Source organism: Muscardinus avellanarius, assembly GCF_963383645.1.
Source record: "Muscardinus avellanarius genome assembly, chromosome: 10".
NCBI classification, from domain to species: Eukaryota; Metazoa; Chordata; class Mammalia; order Rodentia; family Gliridae; genus Muscardinus; species Muscardinus avellanarius.
In genome coordinates this window covers 26,839,853-26,848,963 of record NC_137796.1, presented here as the reverse complement: position 1 = coordinate 26,848,963, position 9,111 = coordinate 26,839,853, and the positions used below count along the sequence as shown (strand labels likewise).

Sequence of the window (9,111 nt, the reverse complement as noted above, 5' to 3'; positions counted from 1 at the left end):
TAAAACTTATTGTTGCGACTCGCCTTTACTTAACTCCAGTCTATAGAGTAAGAATTTGGTGACTATAAGTGCTTTATTCCCAGAGTCCATAAGTCAGGCTTCAGATTTATTTGATTTTTACTCTCTCCTGGTGCTATGGAACAAATCCTTTAAAAAACTTAACGTATAATTACACCTCTCCACTGCAAAAGCCATTCATCACAATAATACTGTTACTGAGGGTCAATCTACTGATAAACCACCAAATGCTCAGGAAAGCATGAATGATCAGGCTGAGACAGAAGGATTGCGGTCAGCCTCAGTTACTTAGTGAGGCCCTTTGCAACTCAGTGAGGCCCCGTTTCAAAATAAAGAATAAAAAATAGGGCTGGGGGTATAGCTCAGAGGTAGAATGCTCCTGGGTTCCATCCCTGGTAACACACACACACACACACACACACACACACACACACACACACACTGAATGATTAATGAAAAGAAGGACTGCTGAATGAATGAATGGTTGCATTGAAGTCCATTCTGTTGAGGTTTTTGGTAGTTTTATCTTCGCGTTAATTCTCTATTCACAATCTATTGAGCAAATATGAGGTGCTTGAAAGGTTTGAGTACCCTGCCAGTGCAGGGGGTGCGGGGCTGGAAGCCAGGAGGCAGAGCTCCGTGATTCCCACAGAGGAGACCACTCTCCTCGATTTAAGGTAGACGCTGCTACCTCAGACACACACAGAGACACACACAGACAGAGACAGACAAGCACGCTCTCTCTCGCAAGCCCCCATGGGCCCGTGGGGGTGGGCGGCCGACTCTCTACGAATAAAGGCTTTTGGCATCCTTATATCGGACTCACGCATATATCTGTGGGACCCGCCGCGCCTTATTTCGATCAGTGCTTTTATAGTGTTTCTCAACGTGAGGGTTACTTACCTCCCAGGGAACATTTTTGCAATATGACATTTGGCCTTCTTGATGATCACAACTGGACATTGGGTGTGCTTCTGGCTTCTAGTGGGTAAAAGCCAAGGATGCTTCTAATTCTCCTCTGATGCCCAGGGCAGCCCTCCATGACCGAGAATTATCAAAACCATCAGTTACCAAAATGTGAATGGTGCGCAGACTGCAAAACCCTGGTTTGGCATCTGTCCCCTCTCGGTCAACATTCTCGTGGCTGTGACGAAGGAAGATTTAATTGCTCACAGTTTTTGGAGATTTGAGGGTTCAGTTTATGTGAGGCTGGAAACTTTGGAACTGAAGGCATTGGGGTGGGAAGCAGAGAGTGTGCAAAGATCCTCACTCACATTGTGTAGGCTGGAACCTCAGAGCCAGGAGAGGGAGGAGGAAGAATACACAGTCTCCTAGGCCACAACCCCAGGGAGTCCTCCTTCCCAGCCAACCCCCTCTACCTTGTTTCTGTGAGGGTTAGGGGGATAACCCCAAACCAAACCATCACAGGTGGGCATGTTGCACTGGTTCACAGGAGAGAGAGAAAACTTAAAGTAGGCTCTCACAGTGTACCAAGTGAACGCCTACAGGTCAAACAGGGAGAATGTCTGTGTGCAGATAAGTAAGATTATAAAAGCATCAATAAAACAATGCCATCTCTTCTATTAAAAAAAAACTATCTTTGTTACTTGGCACAGATGGGCTGAGGCCTGTAAATCTGCCATTCTCTCAGTAATCACAAGAAAAAAAGGGATGATTTAATGCAGTTATAAGGTTTATCTTGCAGAAGGGAAGTGTGGGTGTCTGAAGAAGAATAGTAAACATAAATCCTGCTTTACATCTGAGAAGCAAAGCCATTTAGAGTATAACACAGCTTCCGTCTGAACTATAGCCAGAAAGGGAGGTGTAAGATATGGTCAATGATTTTAAATGATTGATGAGTATTTCTGTAAAAGAAATACAAAGGCCTTAGTAGAGCCAGGAGTTTTCTGATATGTTGTAATAGAATTTTATACTGTTTTTCTCACAGTCAAATAAAGTTCAGTAGTAGAGATAGATTGTTATGCTGTATTAGTACTTTCTAGGTTGCCTGTCAGAATGCTTTATTCAAAGAGACAGATTTATGTTTCACAAGAAAATGATTTCTAAATCTCTTCCATTAATAATTTTTCATTGAGACAAAAGTTAGAGCCAGTCATTCTACCCAGAGATTGGGAGATTAGCCCAGAATGAGCTCAGTACATGAAGAACTTTTAAAATATATATTTAAAGAGGAAATAGTATTTTAATGCATGAAAGAAACACAGAAAAATGACCAGTTTCTTTACATATATTTCAACTTACATTTTTCCATTTGGTTTTTCCAGAGCTCTGAAATCAGATGATTGAGAATATCACTCAGTTCATGTTGCCCCAGCATTTAACTGTTGATGCACTGTACTTGTATAAGTGCATGTGTGTGTATGTACAAGCACAGTACCCATGTACCCATGTATAGTCATTTTATAGGGACAAGAATTCAAATAAGGAAGAAATACAGTTTTCTTGAGGCATCCTTTTAATTTCTCTCTTTTTTCACATTTGTCACCTCTACAGCAAGCTCTTCGGGAACACTTAGAGTGTTCACTGTGTTGTGCTAGGATCAGATAACAAAAACCATCCTATTTCCATGTATCGGGCACTGTCCAGGGTGCTGAATGGATAAAGTATGAATGCTCAAATGATGAGTCTGTGTGTGGAGAATGACCTGTTAGAAAAAACATCCAGATGAGAAATCGGGGCTCTGGTTATTATCCAGTATCATGGCTCATGGGCTCTGTGATCTTGACTAAATCCTTTAAACTTTCCTGTAAAGTCCTTCTTCTAATAGAAAGTCCTACAGAAGGGGAATTCATTGTTTAATAAAAAGGTAGCTTCTGATAAACTTTTAGTTCAATTCAACCTAAATATCACACACGGAGCAAGTACTTTGAACTCAGCACATACTGGATGACCTTGAAAACTGAGATACACTAAATGAGTCTTGGACATCAAGAACTTAACAATTAGAAACACATACATAGGACCTCATCTTCCGCCATTATTCTAAAGAAAACCTGTTACCAGAACACATGGTGTGACAGATGAGAGCTTTATACCTACTTTTCTAGTGAGTAGATGCATGGCCAGGTGTGCCTCTGCACAAATACAGAGGTTGACCTATTTAAGTAGTTTCTGGGTGGAATACCTTCCATTTGCCTCCCCGGGACCTCTTTGACCTCTTTCCACCCCGTGTTGTGCCATGACAGGGTGAGCTGCATAGACTCCATAGGATGAAGGAATGCATGTAGAGAGTGAACTGCCTCAACTCCTGGGGGCTCAGGCTTTTATTTAAGTTTATAGCAGCCACAGGGTCGCCCTCTGCACATATCCCTGCACAGTGTGAGCGAATTCTCCCTTCTTGTTACGCCACCAGACTGAGGGAGGGGAATAGAACTTCAGAGTACCACAATATCTTGCCTAGGTTCTAAACTCTCTTCTTATGTTTAAAAAAAAGCCTTTTTTTTTTAAAAAAAAAAGTTAAATCCTGATTTCAAAGGGCTACATGTTATTAGCTGTGATTCTATTTGATAAGGACTTCTTACTACTTTACAGAAATACTACGTTGCACATGTTAGGCAAGCACTCTGCTCTAAGCATCTATTTTTTTTTTTTTTTTAGCAGCTGAGCTACCATAGCATCAATTTTTGACCATTTTCTATATACCAGCCAAGACAAGTACTATGCAAATGTTTTCTCTTAATATTCTAATAAGAAATAATAATTTTTCATTATGGTCTATGTAATTTTACCAAGTCCTTGGCAGTTTTACAAATTTCAGTTCACAGTAGAAATGGTGTCATATTTTAATGCTATCAAAATTCTGGGACAATGGAAGCTGGGCGTGGTGGTGCACACTTGTAATCCCAGCATTTGGGAGGCTGAGACAGGAGGAACATGGTTTGTAGATAGCCTCAGCTACTACTTATTGAGGCCCTTTGCAAATCAGTGAGACCCGGTTTCAAAATAAAGAATAAAAAATAGTGTTGAGGGTGTAGCTGGGAGGTAGAATGCCCCTGGCTTCCATCCCCAGTATTGCAAAAAAATAAAAAATAAAAAATAAAGAAAAATAAAAAAAATCTGGGACAATGGAGAGAGAGATATAGGGTATGTGTAGGATATATGTGTAGGGTAAAGATGATGATAGAGGATAAAAATCTTTAGAGTTTATAGAGCATATGCTGAGCTGAATTGTTTTACATGGATTTAGAAGATTTTTTTTTACCATGTGTGTTTTAAATACATTTATTTGTTTAACTATAGCAGGGAGGGATAGCAAACTTAGGACAGGTAAGTAGGTGGTATTTCTGTCCCCGTTTTTTCTATGGGTTTTCACAAACTCCTTTCTATACTTTTTCCTCATTACATCCTTTACCATATATATATATTTTCACCACTCAACTTGAGTTGCACTCTTCTCAAGTACCAAATGCATTTCTATTAGGCTTTTGTGGAAGCTTCCTTCAGTCTGTGGGTATTGCCTTCCTCAGGCTTCAATAGTGTTCTAGGAGGATCTTCCTGATACGTAGATTGGCCAAGAAACAAGTTAGAGCATGTCAAGGACGTGTGCATAATACCGGCAAGTGTAGACAGTGGTTCAACGTACCGATTTAGAGTGGGGCTTCTTGGAAAGATCACTTAACTACTTTGTGTCTCAGTTTTCCAATATACAAAATAAATTTTGTAATAGAACTATAGTTTAAAGGTGCAGTGAAAATTGAATTGGTAAATGCATGTAAATGGCTTAGATTAAAATATTACCTAGCTCTAGTAGTTGCTCAGCTGTTAGTCTTATTATTTTACGATTCGTTATTCTTTTTCTTTCCAGCTACAGAATTAGAAAAGTGATGTTAAATAATTTTTAACCAATCCTACCTAAAGATATTGGGAAAAAAGTACCTATCAATAAAACTGTAGGTGAGAAAGGTATACAATGTATGTTTAAGATGTTTAAATATTTTTCATATACCACTGAGGAAATTAGTCATTGACTTTTCCCAAATTACTACAACAAATTGCGTTTTATTGGATTTGTGTTCTTGGAAAAATAATTTAAACCTTTAAAATCTAAATTACTTCATTTAAAAAATAAGCAGGAGTTAGTAAGTCTAGGCCTTCTGTAATTTTTTTGTTATTGTCGTTTATAGAACTCAAAAGCAACTTTGCTTATCTGAAGGCTTAAGGGGAAATTTTTAGGAGACAGGTGCCATAGACACCTGGGAAGGAACCTGCAGCCTTAGGAGCCCTTGGAACACCAGGAACAGAGATTATGGGCCATCTCTATAAGATATTATGGTGGAATGCTTTGACTATCATTATTTCTCTCTTTGGGTCTCCTATAAAGAGTTATCTGATTACCAGGGTCTTAGGCCAGAAGCCCAACTCTAGGGTTCTCAACAAGTCAGGTCTATACTGTAGCAAAGGAGCTATAGCCAATGTGGCCAGATTGGAAAGATGAGTGAGGTGAAGTGCCCCAGCCCTGTTTTGGGGGGCGCTGACATGAGCTTAGTTCCTCAATAGAGGAAGAACTGGAACAGGGAGTGAGAGGTAGGTATAATTGAGCAGTCTTGGTCACACCTTGGTCTTGTCAGTCATTATCTCAGTTCTGGTTCTGTCAGGTGGCTCCAGAGAAGTCCAGAGCAAGTGAGAAACTGTCTTCATTTCTTTTCAGGGATGTTTAGCTATCAGCCCTGTGCTCTTGGTAGGAGAGTGCAATTGGGTTCTGATGAGATGATTGCTCCTTTTGGGGTGGTGGGAGGAGTTGAGTGCCATCATGGAGTGATCAGCCTGCAAGTTTCACTGCAGGGCAGTGAATGAAGACTTCCAGGCACCACTCCAGGGGTCCAGAATGGGACGGTATAAAAGCTGGCAGTTGAATGTTCCTATAAATCTTGAAAAGCTGGCAGTTGAATGTTCCTACAAATCTTGAAAACACTTTAGTTATTCTTATCTTAGTGCCCTCAGTCTACCTTGGTTATTCTGATTTTTATTTTAGTATCCTTGGTCTTGAAGGGGGATAAGATAGGTTAGCTAAATTTAGGGCTAGTAATCCTTACATTACTGGATTTTAGAGATACCCCTTAAGAGAAAAGCATACCTATAGCTGATAGAAATGTAACTCAAATGTAAAGTAATAATGGAGACAGATTAAAAATGATGGTAGAGATACCCAACTTTTATTTCCATTATTCTTTTTAAAATTTGATTGTGCACACTAGTAATACATTATAGTGAGGTTTTGAGTGATAGACACATACATACACACAGCGTTCACTACGTATTTCCCTCTGGGTCCCATCCTGCTCCCTCCCACTCAAACAGAATGTTAACACTGATAATGATAACTTCATATGGTAACAAAGGATATTTGGACTGTTTCCATCATCAGCTCTCCCTTTTCCCTTTCCCATGTTCCTCCCCAATCCTCTTCCACTATTCAACAAATATTCCTATTTTGTCTGAAGTCCTCTCTGCTGCCTAGTTTCTCATACTTCTGTATATGAGAGGAAACATATAATCCTTCACTTTTTGTGACTGGCTAATCTCACTTAGCATAATATTCCCAAATTCCATCCATTTTCCTACATGTGACATAATTGTGTTCTTCTTTATGGCTGAGTAAAATTTAATCCTATTTTTAGTTACCCTTTGGGCACTTGCAGGCCTAGGTGAAGAATCAGTCCTCCTAGTAGACATGGGCTCTAATCCATTCGTAATATTCCAGTTGCCCATTTTGGTGTTTAGTAGTGAAGAGTTCCTTATTTTAGTTTACAAAGAATCCTACGTCTTGGAAAGATAGAACCCAAAGCTGAGGATTATGGGTGGAGCTAATGCCTGACTCAGTTATAAATCTTCCATTCCCCCCTCCTTTTTTTGTTGTTTGTTTCAGTATCTTCTGCTAGTCACCTCTCTCCAACAGCCTCTTGATGAAGGATGAATCTAACCAAATTAATTTGACATCTTTAACCACCTCAGACTTATTGTTCATGTAGGGCCTGCCATTCCTCTCTTTGCTGGATCACAGCTATTCTAGTCTGAACATCATTATCTTTGTTTTGATATCTGAGTCTTCTGACTTCATTTTACTTCACTATTGAAGACACTACTGAAATGGCTATATGGTGGCAGTTCAGAAATAAAAATTAAACATTACCACATACACAGGCAGTGAGGTGATGGCTGGATGATAACAGTGACTGAACATAAACACAGAATGATGAAATAATTAGTAAGTGCATGAATAAACTCTGCATGTGGCATGGTATCTCAAGGAAAAAAAATTCAAAAAATTTTTAACTACTGGGGATTGAATCCAGGAGTTTTACTCCTGAGCTACACACCCCAGCCCTTTTAATTTTAGGTTTTGAAACCAGGTCTCACTAAGTTGCTGAGGGTCTTGCTAAGTTATTGAAGCTGGCCTTGAGCCTGTGATTGTAACAAAGTCCCGCAACTGTGCACCAAAACTGTAACACAGCCCAGGCATTGGGCGCCAAAACTGTAACAGTGTGAGATGTCGATGTGGGTTCTTATTCTTAGCTAGTTTAGAAAAAGTAGCCAGAACTATACTGCTATAAGCTTAAACACTTTTTATCATTAAAAAGGTAGAAGGAAGGGACAGAATAATAAAGCACTACATCAAGGGATATAGTGGAGTGCCCTGAAAATAAAACACTGAAGTTTTTGAACATAGAACAGTTTTTATAAGGATTCATTACCACCCATCTTGTTTAACCAAGTCTTTCTATCTGTTCCTAATATAGGTGTGGGCCTTCCCATTATCTGTGCTGCAAGCCTTTGTTATGACCAAGATGTGTTACTTGGTTAACAAGTTAGGGGTCACATGTTAACAAGGGTTAACAAGTTAGGGGTATATACCCTCTGTGAGGAAGGCCTGTACCATCCTCCTGCATCCTTGGGGAGTTTAGCCTTTTTAAAATCTCTATCTGCTAGAAGTTATTTCTTATTTAAACTTGTCTTTAAAATATGAAGGCCCGGGCTACAACTCTTTTGTGTCCTTGGTAATCACTTTTGGTAACAGCTGCCTCCCCTCCCTGCCTGAGTGCCTGTGCATTACCCAGACCCTGACTACTTTTTACATTTTGAAATTAATACCAAAGCCATTTTCCAGTACCGGCACATTCCCCATCATGATGATCCTCCTGTCTCAGCCTCTCAGGAACTTGGATGACAGATATCCTGTGTCATCATTGTCTACAGATTATATCATTTATAAGGGAGTCCATATTTGAGAAAGTTATTATTGTGGTGGTTATATTTTTTCTGTCACTTTCTCCTACTTTTTAAATTCTACCCTTAAGATTAGATGATCAGAATACAGATTATAGTGATCTTTTGCCCTCGATATTTGCTGAGAGTTAACATGGTAGTACGTTGGATAAGACAAAAATTCTTTCTATAAAACAGTGGGCTATGTGTATTACTAAGTGAAGCCGCTGTCTTCAAATGTAGTCCAAGTCCAAGACATTGTTAATTAAAGGAGGTAACACATGTTAGTGCTCTTTGGTTCCAACATTTACTAAACAGTGACTATTTGCCAAACTTTGTTCCATGATGGCATTATGTCACCTCTCCAGGGCCTGTCACAGAGCATGTGCTCTCCACAAAGGCATTTTCTTTTTTTTTCCTTTTGGAACTTTTCATTGTAGTATTTTTTTTCTTTGCTTTTTCTCTCTTTTCCCTAGTTTAAAGGATTCCTCCATACCTTTATCACATTCATTTCTTCTTTAGATGAATTTACATGACGTTTTCCATTAAAAAGTAGAGAAGAGGGGGTTTATACGATGATTCAAAGTATTTGTTTACTTTTTTCTTTTTCTTTCTTTTACATTAGCAAGAAAATATAATCTATTTTTTTATTTTACTCAAAGCTGTCCCTGCATTATCTGATTCAGTATGTGTTCATCTCTTCTGCTCTTTTTTAAAATTAAAATTACATGTATTTATGTCCCATTTATTTTTATTTTTATTTTCTTATGTCCCATTTTACCTGTACATTTATCTGCAAACTTTCTCCTGCCCTTTTGAAGCCAGATGGGACATAAATCTTAAATAAATAAATAAATATGATAAAAAGAT

At 38.9% G+C, this 9,111-nt stretch overlaps 1 pseudogene across 1 annotated transcript in view; it reads right to left on the bottom strand.

Moving 5' to 3' along the window:
- Window positions 1-999: 999 nt before the first annotated feature.
- The window catches only part of LOC308268368 (SWI/SNF-related matrix-associated actin-dependent regulator of chromatin subfamily E member 1-like), a 61,866-nt pseudogene continuing 53,754 nt past the window's right edge, over window positions 1,000-9,111 (bottom strand). The window contains exon 3 of the transcript in view: window positions 1,000-1,162. The product of the transcript in view is annotated as an SWI/SNF-related matrix-associated actin-dependent regulator of chromatin subfamily E member 1-like (transcript). The remainder of the gene's footprint in view (window positions 1,163-9,111) is intronic.